This window comes from Papio anubis, chromosome 1, assembly GCF_008728515.1.
Source record: "Papio anubis isolate 15944 chromosome 1, Panubis1.0, whole genome shotgun sequence".
Taxonomy (NCBI): Eukaryota; Metazoa; Chordata; class Mammalia; order Primates; family Cercopithecidae; genus Papio; species Papio anubis.
In genome coordinates this window covers 143295344-143311861 of record NC_044976.1, presented here as the reverse complement: position 1 = coordinate 143311861, position 16518 = coordinate 143295344, and the positions used below count along the sequence as shown (strand labels likewise).

Genomic DNA, 16518 nt, shown 5'->3' with positions numbered 1-16518 from the left:
AGAGCACATGTTACTTAAACTAAATGTCAGTGAAATGCTCCCAAATTCTAGCAGGCCTGCTAACCAGGCAATTCTTTCATTTCTGTTAGTCTGTTATTAAACTGTTTATGCTCTATAAAATGATTTACTTTAAAGTGTAATAACCATAGTAATCTTATTTATAATATAATATAAACATACTTTAAGTTGACTAGATATGAAAATGTAGTGAGTTTCAGTTTTTTGTGCTCAGACAAGAGTGAAAAAAACAAAACAAAACAAAAAACCCCAAAAACACAAACTTTCATAATCTTTTGATTAGGTGATATAAAAATGGTACTTTTAAAGGTATTTTTACTCTCATTTACATAGGAATTGACAGCAAATGAGTGAATAATAATGCATTTTTAAGAGAATTACTGTGAGCTCATGTTCATAGAAACAAAGAATCATGGAGTTTCCAGTGACGTTCGAAGTCATCCATCTAACCCAACTTAGAAAGCCCTTCTACAATTTCCACACAGTAGACCATTTATACTCTTGATCTCTTCCAGCGGTGGGGATCTCACTACATGAGGCAACCCATTCCATGTTTGGCTAGCTGAGACAGTTAAAAAGTTCTTTCTTAAGATGAGCTAAAATCTGCCAAGCAATAACTTTCCATCTGCTTGCCCTACTTTTTCCTCTTGGAAAAATATAAACTGAACATGATTTCTTTTCTATATGATAACTGTTCAAACATTTAAAAACAGTTATCACATTCCTTTTGCTTTTTTTTCTGTTAATTTTCCTTTTCATGTACCCTTCAGTTAAGCCAAGTTTCCCCATTTTACAGTTATATGATTGTTTTTGGAAAACAAATGTAGAACTTCATATTTACGTTTGTTAAATTTCATTTTGTCAGGAGAAATACAAATAGCTGATAAAATTTTCAAAATAATTCCATCTTAGCAGCAATAAAAAGAGTAAGTTAAATCAATGAGATATCACTTAGAACGTATACATGAGTAAAGACTAACAAAAGATGAAACCAAGAATTTTAGCAAAGGAGCAGGAAAACAAGGACCCTCACATACCACTGTGGGAGAGTAACATATATATGGCTTTTTTGGAAAGCAAGTTAGCAACATATATATACATGTCAACAATCATATTTCACAAACTATCTTAAGGAATTAATGGTTATGGGCAAACATTCAGTTATAAGAATGTTCATGGCAACAATGTCAAAAATAACAAAATTGCAACCAATCATGCAATGGTTAAATAAATTACAGAATGCCTACTGTGGTATTGAAAAGTGACATTATAGAAGAATATTTAATAACGTGGCATTAGTCAGAAAAAAATTAAGCTTTACAATTGCATGTGATGCTTATTCTCTAAAAAATAAAAGTGCATATTTGTCTTTCTCTATATATATTCATATAAGGGTAGAGAGAGAGATAAATATGAACAAAAAAATCTTGGAAGGATTTACACAAAAGTGGAGTCAGTGGTCATTTAAATGAAGCCTCTTTTTGCTTTTTTGGAATCATTTTACGTCATCGTTGCAGACAATGGTGAATCATTTTTCTGGCACACACTCTATTAGCGCCTCCCATACCTTTTGGCTTTGTATCATCTTTAAATTCAACAAACACATTCCCTTTGCTTCTATCCAAATCATTCTGTGAAAGGTACAACAGGACAGGGCCTAGGACTGAGTGTGTTTCATTCTATGCCAACAGGAGTGCACTGTTTCCTGCAATGGGCCAAGGCATGCCAGTTTGACTGTGGGTTGACAAAAAGATGAAATTTCATTAATTTAATGATAATTCTTTTATCAAATATTAATGAAACACCCAGTAAAATTCAGGCGTTTGCTAGATATTGGGCTTCCTAATTACCTATAAATCAATATCTCGTCTTGCTTTAAGGGCATTTAAACCTGGGCCAGGGAGTCTTCATCCATTCATTCATCTGTTATGAATCAGCTGATCTGGCCAGTGCTGATTTTTCTTTTTTTTTTTTTTGAGACAGAGTCTCGCTCTGTCACCCAGGCTGGAGTGCAGTGGCGTGATCCCAGCTCACTGCAAGTTCCGCCTCCTGGGTTCACGCCATTCTCCTGCCTCCTGAGTAGCTGGGACTACAAGTGCCCGCCACCTCGCCTGGCTAATTTTTTGTGGAGACAGGGTTTCACTGTAGCCAGGATGGTCTCTATCTCCTGACCTCGTGATCCGCCCACCTGGGCCTTCCAAAGTGCTGGGATTACAGGTGTAAGCCACCGCACCCGGCCCTGGCTCCTGCTTTTATGGAGCATACAGTCTTGTGTGTGTGTTAAGACTGAGAAAGGGGAGTTGCATAACAAATTTTATTTAGTTCTTAAAATGTGCCAAGCATCATCAGAAGTGATTTACATGTATTATTTTATTTAATCTCCTTTCCAGCTTTATGAGGTAGTGTAGTGATATTGTCATTCCCACTTTAGAAATGTGGCTGGTCTTGCTGGCAGTGGGAATTTAGACACTTCCTTCAGAAGTCCTGGCTAGAGAGTGGTCCAGTAGATACAATGTGCAGCTAAGTGACCCAAGAGCACCCTGCACCTACACTCTACACCATTCAATGTGAAGATAAAACTGTGGAAGTTCAGAAGGGGTGCCTGGTGGTATGAGATGGGCACAGCCAACAGGTCAGGGTTTTCCTGTGGAGGCTGAGTTCTGAAGGCCAAATAGGAGTAATCTGATGCAATGGGGGAACTGAGAAGCACATTTCACTCAGAGGGAAGAGGACAGACACCTGTGGTGGGAGGAAGATGAGTATAAGGGACTGGGAGAAAGCCAGGACAAGTGGAGTGGACAAGTAGGTAGGTGCCAGAACTGGGGTATCTTTGTAGACCATATTAAAGGATTTACCTAAACTTCAAGAGTAATTAGACTTTCCAAAGTCTAAGCCAAGGATGTTTGAATCACTAAAACAAGAAGTCATTCTGGCTATAATGTGAAGAATGTACTGCAGAGACAAAGTTGATGTTCAGAGATTAATTAGGAGGCTATTGAAGTAGTTTAGGCAAGAGCCCAGGATGGTGGCAGTGGAAGGAAAGGACAATGAATAGAACCAAGGAATATCCCTAGACAGGCAAGGAAGCCCTACCTGATCCTTTCACTTCACAGGTCTCATTCTGGTCTATTTCTTCCTGTTGCCCCTCTCAACAGAATTAACTCACAGAGAGCCGCCCTCCCTCACTGCTTCTAGACCACTCTCTGGTCCCCAGTATGTATTTGGCCCTAGCCTCCAGAGTTTCTGCTACAGTCTGAACGTCTGCGTCCTCCAAAATCACATGTCAGAAACCTAATCACAATATAATATTATTAGGAAGTGGGGTCTTTGGGATATAATTAGATCGCAGGGGTGGAGCCCTCATGAATGGGATTAGTGCCTTTATAAAAAGAGGCCCCCAGAAAACTGTTTTGTCCCTTTCATCATGTGAAGACATAATGAGATACCTTGTAAGAACCAGAAAGCAGGTCTCGCCGGACACTGAATCTGCTGGCACCTTGATCTTAGACCTTTCAGGTTCCAGAACTGTGAGAATTGCATTTCTGTTGTTATAAGCCACTTATGGAATTGTATTATAGCAGCTTGAACGGACTTAGTAGGCAACAAGCAGCAGCTATGTACAGAGGTTGTGAAGAGAGCTTACAGAACTTGGACATGTAGCCTGAGTGCCCATGTGTGTGTTCACAAGGTCCCTCACAGTAGGTCTCTTGGAGCTGGGATGGGACAATAAGGGGTAGCCTGTTGTCTGCCATCTATGACATGTGGTCCAGCAATCCCCAGTCACTAATTAAGGTCACAGAACTCCAAGGAGATGGAGAATCTTTAATTTGAACCCTGCTCTCCTCGTCATTATGAAGGTAAGGTGGAGACATAGAACTATCTCACCTAACAGCATGTTCGCTTTATTTATACCTTTAAATTATTTCCACATATGTTATGTGTTCCCTTTGCTCTGGACCCTGAAAATGTTAGGGGAAAGACTATTTTAGAATTATGTAGGGGGCAAAGCCAACAGGATCTGCTGATGGAGTATGGGTTTTGAGGGAAAGGGAGATCTATGTGATTGTAGCTTTCTCTGTCAAGGGGATAGAAGGTGGTCACATATTCTGGGATAGAAAACACTGGGTGAAAGCTAGAATTTGGGGTAGGATCAAGAGTTCATTTTTGATATATTGATTTTTGGTGCCTTTGAGAAATTTAAGTGATGTCAAGCAGAATTTATCCATCTGGATCTCTGTGTGGTTAAATCCCCTAGCACTAAAAGGCACAGAGGGCTATACCACCTTTCTGCTTGGTAAGCATGAAAAAAAGAGGCTGTGGTAGGTGTTAGGAGAAAGATGAAACCGCACCGACGGCCAGATCCATTTACGCCCTGTGGAGTGACACAGCACTAAATGAGAATAAGACTAATCCAAGGCGGGGGTAAAGGCAGCTGGGTGTGAGCAGTGGGTCTCCTGGGGCTTCATTCTATGACTGCTAGGACCTTTATGCTGTTGCTTGTGTATCAGAACTATTCTTTTGCAAGTTCGAGTGTTAGCTTCTCCTTGAAGTGGCATTCCATCCATAAACCCTTATTGAGCCTTATTATTATAGTTATTGAAATGTACCAGAAAACCATATAAGGGAGATAGAAATTGTTTTACCTTTTGCCCCTTTATTTTTGAAACAGGGTCTCACTCTGTCACTCAGGCTGTAGTAAAGTGGTGTGATCACGGCTCACAGCCAACTCAACCTCCTGGGCTCAAGCGAGTCTCCCACCCTCAACCCCCTAAGTAGCTGGAACTACAGGTGCATGCCACCAAACCCGGCTAATTTTTGTATTTTTTGTAGGGATGGAGTATCACCATGTTTCCCAGGCTGGTCTCAAACTCCTGGGCTCAAGTGAACCTCTTGCCTCAGCCTCCTAAAGTGCTAGCATTACAGGTGTGAGCCATCACACCTGGCCTTGCTCTTTTTAAAAAATGTTTGTTTTCTCGGGGCCGGGCGCAGTGGCTCATGCTTGTAATCCCAGTACTTTGGGAGGCCGAGGCGGGCGGATCATGATGTCAGGAGATCGAGACCATCCTGGCTAACATGGTGAACCCCCTCTCTACTAAAAATACAAAAAATTAGCCGGGCATGGTGGCAGGTGCCTGTAGCCCCAGCTACTCGGGAGGCTGAGGCAGGAAAATGGCATGAACCCAGGAGGCAGAGCTTGCAGTGAGCCAAGATCGCGCCACTACATTCCAGCCTGGGCGACAGAGCGAGACTCCATCTCAAAAAAAAAAAAAAAAAAGGTTTTTTTCTCAATATGTACATTAAAAAGATTAAGATAGAAGTATCTGCATCATTCCTATGTGATTAAACAGGCTGAATCTCAGTAGATTGCTTCTTCAAAGTTGAATGGCTGCCTAGTAGAAGAGTCAGGAGAAGAACAGAGTCTCACTACTTTTAGACCAAATATATGGTTCCTGGCCTTGGATTAAGACACAGAAGACATGATGCCTTGGTCTTCAGTGGGGCTAAAGAGCATGGAACTAAGAGGCTGAACTCCTTCCTGCTAAATTAACTTCTTGTACAGCTGTAGCCAGAATATTTGCTATAATGACTCAAGGTCAATGGGAGGACACCTTCCCAGAGCCTGAATCACCTGTAGAATGAGCAGCCACACCTGGGAAAGAATCTTTTTTTTCTTTTTTCCCCATCAGAGATCAATACAAGAACTATTCATTTTAAAAATAAAAAGTAGTCTCTTCCACATCTAAATACATTTCTACATGTGTATATTGAATATTTATGTCTCCCATGTGGTGATTTAAGCACAAATGATTCTGAAACATATGGAGTACATTTTCTTTAAAGTCAACAGAGATTGTTAATATTCAGGAAGAACCAATGGCAAAAGTGAGTGTGAGCTCCTCTAAATCCCTAAGAGTTTGAGGAAGTTACCAACTGTAAGCTGTAGAAGGAACTCCACCTTTCCTGTGATATAGTAATTTGAGAGTTAACAAAAGTTTGACCTCTGTTTAGGAGTGATGTGGGGTTTATTTCCAAGTCATTTGCCGTCTTGGTGCATGGCTAGCAATGATTTAACTGTTTAGGAAAGTGTCTGTGATCTACACAAATATATTCCACCAAAAGCAAACTAAATTTATCTCAAACTTAATTTTTTATTAGGATCTCGGGTGACTATGGCTACTTCATAGTCACCTGACATACAGGAAGATTGAGTGGATCAAATATCTAAGTTTTACAAATTTTACAAAAATATTTGACCATGCTAATCACTTTGTTAGAGACTCTCACAGACATTGCAAGGGCCTTGTGAAAGTGAGAGATCTTGAAGTGTAAGCCTTACAAACTTCATCATAAAACATCTTTGTAGTAAGTAAGGCATAGGGGACAATGAAAAGCATAGAACTCTCTCCTACACAACAGGAGCTTGACACTTGCATGCTTCTCCTATCTTTCTTTTGTTACTTTTGGAATTCAGGCTGAATCTATTTGTATGGCTTAAAAGATGAGAATAAAGACCTCTGCTCTGGTGAGGGATTTTGCATTTGTTTCGAACCCACTGGGCAACAATTTGCTTTCCAGTTATAGCTTAGCATGGAGGTAAATGGCCAACAGGTAGGCATTGGTGAGAGTAAAGTCCTTTAAATGTATTGTTTTTCAACACCAGGCCTAAGTATTTTTCTATATATGAAAAGAATATCGAATGAGTGTTTTAAACCAGCATTTCAGAGCATGTTCATTACATTACTCAAGAATGAGTAAACAGAAAGATATGAGACATTGAAAATATGTTGCAACAAGAGAGAAGAGCAAAGCATTAGTTACTCAGAAGTCTGCTTCCTCCTAAATAGGTTTATTTAATGAAGTATAAGAAGTATTTAGAAAACATCTTGTTCTCAGTGAGGACATGTATTTTGAAACAGGCTGAGATAAGAATTTTTTCAAAACAAAAACTCTAATGAAAGTAAAATATGTCTTAAAATAGGGAAAAAATAGACTCAATATTACAGAAAATTTAAAGAATGAATTAAACAATAAACTTAGAAACAATCTCAGAATTCAGAATAAATTAGCATAAAGATAAAAATATGAGAGAACTGTTAGCACATATGAAGGACAATTCATGGAGATCCAACTCCTGAATAATAAGTATTTTCATTCACAAACAAAGAAACAAAAAACACAAAGAAACCTTCCCAGAGATAAAAGATTATGTGATACTAATAGGTTTACCTTCTTGGTCTGCATTAGCAAACAGAGATTCACATAATAAAATGTGTGTGTAAATACATATTCAGAAGCTTCAAGTATAAAGGAAGATTCTAACTGCCCTAAAGAGGAAACAACGCTTACCATTAAAAAATCTACAGTGGTCTTAGGTGACTGATATGATCTGAATGTTTGTGTTCCTCCAAAATTTACATATTGAAATCAAATCCCTAAAATGTTGATATTAAAAGATGGGGCCTTTGGGAGGTGGGGCCCTTGGGAGGTTCTGCCCTCACGAATGAGATTAGTGCCCTTATAAAAGAGACCTGAAGGAACTTGTTTACTCCTTTGCAATGTAAGCACACAGAAGGCACCCCCTACGAGGAACAGGTCCTCTGCAGACATCGAATCTGCTGGCATCTTGCTCTTGATGTAGACTGCCCAGGGTACAGAACTGTGAGCAACACATTTCTGTTGTTTATAAATTACCTAGCTGGAGTATTTTGTTATAATAGCCTGAACAGACTGAGACAGAAGTGAGGTGCTGCTGTAACAAATACCTAAAAATGTGGAAGTGGCTTTGGAACTGGGTAATGGCAAGGGTTTGAAATAGTTTGGAGGTACATGCTAGAAACAACCTACATTTCTGTGAATGGAGGATTAAGGATGGTTCTGGTGGAGGCTCAGAATAGGAGAGATGTAGCGACTTCAGTCCTCTTAGAAATTACCCAAGTGGTCATAAACAATATGGACCCTAAAGGCCATTTTGATGAGGTCTCAAACAGAAATAAAGACCTTGTTACTGAAAACTGAAGGAAAGGTGATCCTTGGTATAAGGTGGCAATGAACTTGGCAAATTTTGTCCAAGTCTTAGTGCTTTACGGAAGATAAAACTTCCAAGTGATGAAACACAATATTTGGCAGAAGAAATATCTAAGCAAAGTGTTGAGGGTATAGCATGGCTTCGCTTGACAGTAAAATGTGAGAAGAGAGAAATGAATTAAAGATGGAATTTATAATTAACAGGGAAGCAGAACTTAAAGCTTTGGAAAATTCTCAGCCTATAAAAAATGATAAAATGTGTTCAGGAGAGAACACCAAAGGTATGATCAAGCAGACATTTGATAAGAGGATTACTACAGATATAAGGAAGCCAGATGTTATTCATCAGGACAATCAGAGTATAATCCCAAAGGCATTTCAGAGATTGTCAGAACTGCCCCTGCTCATTACAAGTCTACAACGCCAAGGCCTTTGGAAAAGAACAATTTCAAAAGAGGGTCCCAGGGTATCTATGGACATTTGCGGTTCACTGTCTTACACTGCCCCAAGGCTCTGCTCCCTGCATTTCTCCTCAGTCACCCCAGGTTCAACTGTAGTGGGTACAGGTGCAGCCTTGGCTGCTCCTCCAAGTGGAAATCTTGGTGGTGTCCATGCAGTCTCATCTCCACCAGTCACAGAGTGCACTGGTCGTGGGCGTGTGACTGTGGGCTTTGCTTAGCAAAGTCACGGAGGTGGGGCCACCTGGAGCCACCAAGATTTCAAAGAATGACCCAGAAGCTTGATGACCCAGGCAGAGAACTGCCACAGGAGTGTGGCCACCACAGACAGCCTTCACCAGGACAATGCCTAGTGGAGCCATGGGGGTAGGGCCACAGCAGAGAGCCCTTACTAGAACAATGCCTAGTGGAACTGGGGATGCAGGGCTCCTCCATAACCCCATTCTTATAAAGCCACAACCATGCAATTCTAGCCTCAGAGAGCTGCAGGCACTGAACTCCAATCTGTGAGAGCTGCAGTGTGGGCTTTGCCTAGTAAAGTAATGGAGGTGGGACCACCTGGAGCATTGAAGGCCCAACTCCTACCCAAATGTGTCCAGAAGGCAGGGCATGGAGTCAGAGATGTTTCTCAAGACTTCAATATTTAATGTTGTTTGCGCTGTTGAGGTTTGAACTTGCTTAGGACCAGCTACCCCTTTCTTCCTCCCTATTTGTCCCTTTAGGGAATGTCTATCTTATGCCAGTCATTGTATTTTGGAAGCACATAACTTGTTTAATTTCACATGTTCACAGCTGGAAAGCAATTCGCTTCAGAATGCATTGTACCTTGAGTCTCACACATATCATATTTAGATGATAGTCAGATAAGACTCTGGACTTTAGACTTCCAAGGTGATGCTGGAACGAATTAAGACATTTAAGGCTATTGGGATGGAATTAATGTATTTTTTATGTGAGAAGGACATACATTTTGGAAGGCCAGGGTGGGATGCTATGGTTTGAATGTTTGCGTTTCTTCAAAATTTGCATGTTCAAATCTACTCTACAACGTGTTGTTATTAAGAGGTGGAGGCTTTGAGAGGTAACTAGGTCATCAGCCCTCGTGAATGAAATTAATGCTCTTATAAAGAGGCCGGTGGGATCTTATTTACCCTTTTACCCTTCTGCCCTGTTGTTCTCCAACAATGACGAATGACTGCTCACCAGACACCAAATCTGCTGGTGCCTTAATGTTGAACTTTACAGCTCCCAGAACTGTAAGCAACAAATTTATATTGTTTATAAATTACCCAATCTAATATATTTTGTTGTAGCAGTCCAAGCAAACTAAGAGAGTGACTTCTGGAATCTTTTTGAAACAACCAATTATGTGGCAATAGCTACAGAGCCTTTTCAAAAAGTGAGCTGATCTAAAAATTCTAGAAAGGGCTAAGTTGACATTCTGATATCTACGAAGTTTTTTTTTTCTTTTCTTTTCTTTTTTTTTTTCTTTTCTTTTTTTTTTTTTTTTTTGAGATGGAGTCTTGGTCTGTCACCCAGGCTGGAGTGCAGTAGCACAATCTCGGCTCACTGCAAGCTCTGCCTCCCGGGCTCATGCCATTCTCCTGCCTCAGCCACTTGAGTAGCTGGAACTATAGGCGCCCACCACCACACCCGGCTAATTTTTTGTATTTTTAATAGAGATGGGGTTTCACCGTGTTAGCCAGGATGGTCTCGATCTTCTGAACTAGTGATCTACCCACATCGACCTCCCAAAGTGCTGGAATTACAGGCATGAGCCACAGCACCTGGCCTATCTATGAAGTTTTATACAATTTATCAGTTGCCAACCACAAAAACTCCTCAAAAATATAGTCCAGAGAATGAAGGAATGCATTAAAATAAACAACAAGAAAACATGGTTAACTACCTCTTCTGTACTTTATAGCACAAAATTCTGAGGTTTCAATATTTAAGCAGCTTTATAATAAATATAAATATTTACATATTCGTGTAAATAAACATATCTATTTTCTTACTGTTTTCCTGCATATTTTGGAATGATATCTTGAGATTACTGCTTTATACCAAAGCCTCACTTGAGTAGGGAATATTGAGTATAAACCATTTACAAAGCAACATTCCCTTACTTGAGTTTTACTGATTGGTGTGTGTGGGGTGTGTGTGTGTGTGTGTGTGTGTGCATGCATATGTGGATATGTCTATGTATATTAAAGATATAGGTATGAATTTGTCAGTAGAACTAGATTTTCTATAAAGTAGACAAAAGCACACTTTTATTTCTTTACGAATTTAATTTTATTTTTAAAATGATAACCACTCAAGTGGGGCGCAGTGGCTCATACCTGTAATCCCAACACTTTGGGAGACCGAGGCTGGCAGATCACGTGGTCAGGAGATCCAGACCATCCTGGCTAACACGGTGAAATCCCATCTCTACTAAAAACACAAAAAAATAGCCGGGCCTGGTGGTGGACGCCTGTAGTCCCAGCTACTCGGGAGGCTGAGGCAGGAGAATGGCATGAACCCAGGAGGCGGAGCTTGCAGTGAACCGAGATCTCGCCACTGCATTCCAGCTTGGGCGACAGAGCGAGACTCCGTCTCAAAAAAAAAGAAAAAGAAAAAGGAAAAGAAAAGAAAAGAAAAGAAAAGAAAAGAAAAGAAAAGAAAAGAAAAGAAAGAGAACCACTCAGACTGTGTCATCTCTTCCTTACTCTCTCAGAGTAAGAGAAGAATGATCATCAGTGGCTATGGTGGTTTCAGTGAGGTAGCACCAAGAGCCGGCCTCACACTCAGGAGAGAATGCTACACCCTCTTTTCATGGTTTCTGGTGCTCTACAGGTTCAGAAAAACTCTAGAAGCTTATCTGAAATAATCCCTGAAAGTATAGTCTTAGCATAGTTTTATTGATTCCACAAAGACAGATAACTTATCGATCTGGTTGATAATTAAGTTGTAACTAAAATGTAGGTAGATCCTAGGTATATCAGGATGGTTGTTTTAAGATTAATTTAAATATATATCATTTAAATGCTGTTTTAATGTGATTAAAAATAAACTAGCTACTAGGCCAGACACAGTGGCTCACACCTGTAATCCCAGCACTTTGGGAGGCCGAGGTGGGCGGATCACAAGGTCAGGAGTTTGAGACCAGCCTGACCAACATGGTGAAACACCATCTCTACTAAAAATACAAGAATTAACTGGATTTGGTGTTGGGCACCTGTAATCCCAGCTACTCAGGAGGCTGAGGCAGGAGAATTGCTTGAACCCGGGAGACAGAGGTTGCAGTGAGCTGAGATAGTGCCACTGCACTCCAGCCTATATAACAGAGCAAGACTCCATCTTGAAAAAATAAATAAATAAAATAAAATAAAATAAAATAGCTACTATGTGTACCAATGAAAAATTACATTTTTACTGGTATTTCTTTATTATTATAAATCACACCATTTCACATTTAAGTTTTTAAAAATAAGAAACAATGTTACCAAATTTGTATGCCCCAATTTGTTATCAGAGTAGAAATATTTTAGAAGAAACTAAACTGGGAATTAACATAAGTGTTGGCTTTAAGATGTTATTTTAAAAATCAAAAATAAATCCATGCCTCTCTTTAAAACACTAACAACTTAATAATAGATTATTGTTTGAACATAATTTAAAAGCTGACTGATTTAACTGTTATGAAAATCATGTTTAGCAAATGTAATGAAATGAGTTGTATGTCAATTGAACATGAATTTCTAATTGAGTGTTAATTTTAACTACTTAAGCTTCATTTTGCTAAACTACAAACTTGGATTATTTATTTCTATTAACCTATCTCTCCTGTCACTATAAGCTACAAAAAGTGATATTATCAATTTTAAAAGTAAAATTTCTGGCAAATGTTATCGTTGAAAGAAGCAAACTACCTATCTTCATCTTAACTACCTAAGCTTCATCTTGCTACCTAAGTTTTATCTAACTAAACACAAACTTGGATCAATTTGTTTCTATTAGCCTGTCTCTTATATGACTATAAGGGAACAAAAAGAGTGATATTACCAATTTTAAAAGTAAAGTGTCTGGTAAATATTGTAGTTCAGAGAAGTAAAATAATAAAATGAATTAGAGTCAGGGTAGGCTCCATGGTAGAAGTTAAACCTTTTAGAGTTTAGTAAAAAATAAATCTTATTAACAAAACAGCCTGTCCTTTCAGTTTCTCCTTTTCCAAAAAGGAGGGTAATTAATGAGGAAGGTACCCACTTCTAGGTAGAAACCTGGGTGTTTAAGGAGATGATTCCAACGACTCTCCCGGAACTTCCGGTGGACTCTAGCACTCTTCCAGCTTTATTGGTGCCCATCAGTCATTCAAAATCTGCCCAGGCCTCTAAAACTGTCCTTATTAAGATTAGACCTGAGTGAATCCACAAACATAAAAATAAGACTAATGTGAACCTTTGCCGAAAATGCAAATCCAACCTAAATTGCCGCCCTGTTTTTTAGGTTAAAAAATTCTGGCGGGTTATTTTTTTTTCCAAATTAATTTTGGATCATAAGAGTCTATTAGCTGGTTTTTGCTGGCACCACACTGCTGAAAGGATGACAAGAAATAGGGAGCCTTGGAAATTGTACATGTCTGCCCTAAGAATTCCAGTCCCATTTTATAACCCAGAAAGTCTTAGATCATTTGGATCTGGTTTAGATAAACTGACTAGAATGAAACCAAATCAGTGCATCTTCTAAGCTTCTCCCAGCCATCCTTCATTAAGAGAAGAGTCATTTTTGCCTTTTATGAAAAGGAAGAGCCAAAAGATCAATATTCACTGGCTTTCCTTCCATCCAAAACTTTTCCCACAGCTCTGCTGCCAACTTATGAGCAGAAGTTTCAATTTTTGGATCTCTGTTTTTCAAATACAGGGGAGTTATATGGGGGCATTCCCCCTAGCCTTGTCAGGCCTTGTGCTTCCCCTTGGTTCAAAGCGTCTCTGTAGAACTGTGTACTTGGACATTTGTGACAGTTCTGGCACCAGCATGTCCACAACTGAAGATGTGCCCTGCCATGTCTTTGCTGCTGAGGGTACACAGAAAACCCCTGAAAACGATGCTACAAGTATTATAAGCACTTTTTGGTCTTCTTCAAACTGTAACCACAGGGGCACCTTGGAACCACCTCAGGAGATTGTAGAAATAAGATGTGCATATTCTTACTTTTAGGCATTCAAAACCATCTCTATCAAACATTGTCTATCAAACTTGATAGAGGGAAACATGTTGTAGAGGAGAAAGCACAGTCTTTGGCCCTTGATAGACACACATTGCCTGACTTCCTGGGAAATCTCATCTTCAAGGAGGATGATTTTTTTGGCTCCCTATTAACTTCTAAGGAGTGAGATCCAAGACAGGGCAGCCTTATATTAAATGCCAGCCCACAGCAAATAAAGACTCCTAGAACACTATAAATAGAAGTTCTCTTTGAGATCATGTAGTCCAGTATCCTCATTTTTATGTAGAGAGAAATGTGGCTCCGAGAGATTGGGTGACTTTCCCAGCGTCTCACAGCCAGTTTGAGTCTGAGGTATAATGAGAACGTAGGTTCTTTCATATTTGGCAGCTTCAAATCTGTCCTTGGAAGCCAATGGTTTCCTTCAGTTCTCATAAATTGAAACAGTTCTGAATAGCAATCAAGTTGTTACTTTTTGTTCCTTATGTTGTTATATCGCAAATTTTAGTCTAAACCCTTACCAATTTTGTAAAACTGGCTTAAAACTTCTAGAAAATTGTGAATGTCTGAATACACAATTTGGCTGAACCCAAAGACAGTTATTGATTGAAACTCTGTAACATATACTGTCACAAAGCCCCATTAACTTGTGAGTTCCATGAGGGCTATTTAATTATAGATATTTTGCTCAGGACCTAGAACAGAACTTATACATAGTAGATACTCAACAAATATTTTTGCAATAAATTTTTCCCATTATCTATCTAATTTTTCCAATTTAGCAGTTCAAGTGATATTGTCCTCCTAGCAATAACTAATATTCAAAAACTTTTTATGTTCAATTCATGAGTCTCACACCCACTTCAATTGAATGTTTTCAATTTTGTGTTGTATGCCTTCATATTTATTCCATTGACTTGAACTAACAATCAGTTACTTGGTATCAGTTATATGTATTTGTCTTAGTCTGTTTTCTGTTGCTACAATAGAATCCTATAGACTGGGTAATTTATAAGGAAAAGAAGTTTATTTAGCTCATGGTTCTAGAAGATAGAAAGTCCAAGAGCATTGTGCTGGCATTTGGTGAAGGCCTTTTGCTGTGTCATAGCAAGGCAGAGGGCATATTATGGTGAGAAGGCAAAAGCAAGAGAGCCAAAGAGCGCTCGCTTTTATAACAAAGCCACTTCTGTAATAATAAACCCTCCAATGTTAGTGATATTAGTCCATTCATCAAGGGAGAAAGATTCTCTCCAACACATTAACTTTTGGGAGACACCATCAAATGATAACCGAATATTGTTCTGTTTGTCAAATTGTTGATTTTTTTTTTTTTTTTTTGAGACATATTACTCTGTTGCCCAGGCTGGAGTGCAGTGGCATGATCTCAGCTCACTGCAGCCTCTGCCTCCTGGGTTCAAGCAATTCTCCCACCTCAGCCTCTCAAGGATCTGGGACGACAGGCATGTGCCATGACACCTGGCTAATTCTTTTTCTATTTTTTAAAATAGAGATGGGGTTTTGCTGTGTTGGCCAGGTTGGTCTCCTCCTGACCTCAAGTGATCCACCCGCCTCTGCCTCCCAAAGTGCTGGGATTAGAGGCGTGAGCCGCTGTACCTGGCCTAAATTATTGAATTATATTACACACACAGAAAGATGCTTTAAAATGTGCAGCTCACTGAGTTTTCTCAACATCAACATTGTCTGGTTTTTAATAAAAAACATAAAAATAATAGTAAATCATGCTTCTGTCATTGATAATTTTGCAGCTTCTTTAAAAGAAAATATGTACATAAAAATTATTCTGCAAAAAACATGTGTGAAATAAGTAGACTGTATGGCATTTGTTGGAAGAGTACAGCAGAGAGAGAACATTGAGCTGGAATAGTCTGGGAAGGTTTTATGAAAGAGACAGGATTTAGACTAGAACTTAGAGGACAGATATGAATTGGGAGAGAACAAAGAGAAGTAAAGAATATTTGGGTTAGAGGAACTGATTGATCAAATGTCATCATGTTCAACATGAGGCCAGTAGGTGAACAGCAAGTGGAGCTATATGGAATAAGAGGATTGAAGTTTTATATTACGGAAATTCTGTTTGGAAAAGAAGGGCCTTATACTTTATACATATACTATCTATACTTTATGCTAGATAAGTAAATTTTGTTTAAACTACAATAGAAATGAGAGAAGAAAAGGCTGATTGAGAAGTATAGGTTGTTTTGTAGTCTATGGTAATGGTATACCCTGGAGATGTCCAGTGTTCAACCTGTACAAATCTGCATGCGAGTCCTGGTGGAGCCTGACCTCACATGGCAGCAGCAGGAATGAAAAGAAAGTGAAGATGTGCAAGAGACTACAAATATTTGAAGTGTTGTTGAACATAGCTTATTGGGTAGTAAGAAATTAAAGGCAGACCATGGTTTAATATGTAGTTTCCCTAATAACATTTTAGGCTGTGCTCTTGATGTTTTAATTCCAAAAAATAACTTGTGAAATTTCACTATGAAGTTGGCCCAGAACGTGATATATTTTTGGTCAAAGGCTTTTTTGATGAGCCTTAAGAAATAACAACTCCATACTTCTTTCATTTGTAAGCCTGACCCCATGTGGGAGTATTGACTAGGCAAATAAATAACAAGAATAAGAACACCTTTATTCCTCTCACATTCCCTTGACTTTGTCCTTTGTACCATGGCAAACTGGAAGGGGACATTGAAGCATTAATATGGAGTGTGAGCCTCTCACAGTGGCCCCTGAGGATCAATTTTCAATATGTTACACTGTTATGCTAAGAAAGTTTGCAAACCA

The 16518-nt window shown here is 39.1% G+C and overlaps 1 long non-coding RNA gene and 1 other non-coding gene across 4 annotated transcripts in view; one reads left to right on the top strand and one right to left on the bottom strand.

Annotated features, from left to right (window-relative positions):
- LOC108584536 overlaps nucleotides 1-16518 on the top strand; it is a 39203-nt gene that overhangs the window by 7331 nt on the left and 15354 nt on the right. The gene's annotated exons all lie outside the window — the stretch shown is intronic.
- Nucleotides 11186-11395, bottom strand: LOC116271882. Its single transcript, XR_004180634.1, has one exon. It is a non-coding gene; the product is annotated as a small nucleolar RNA U3 (small nucleolar RNA).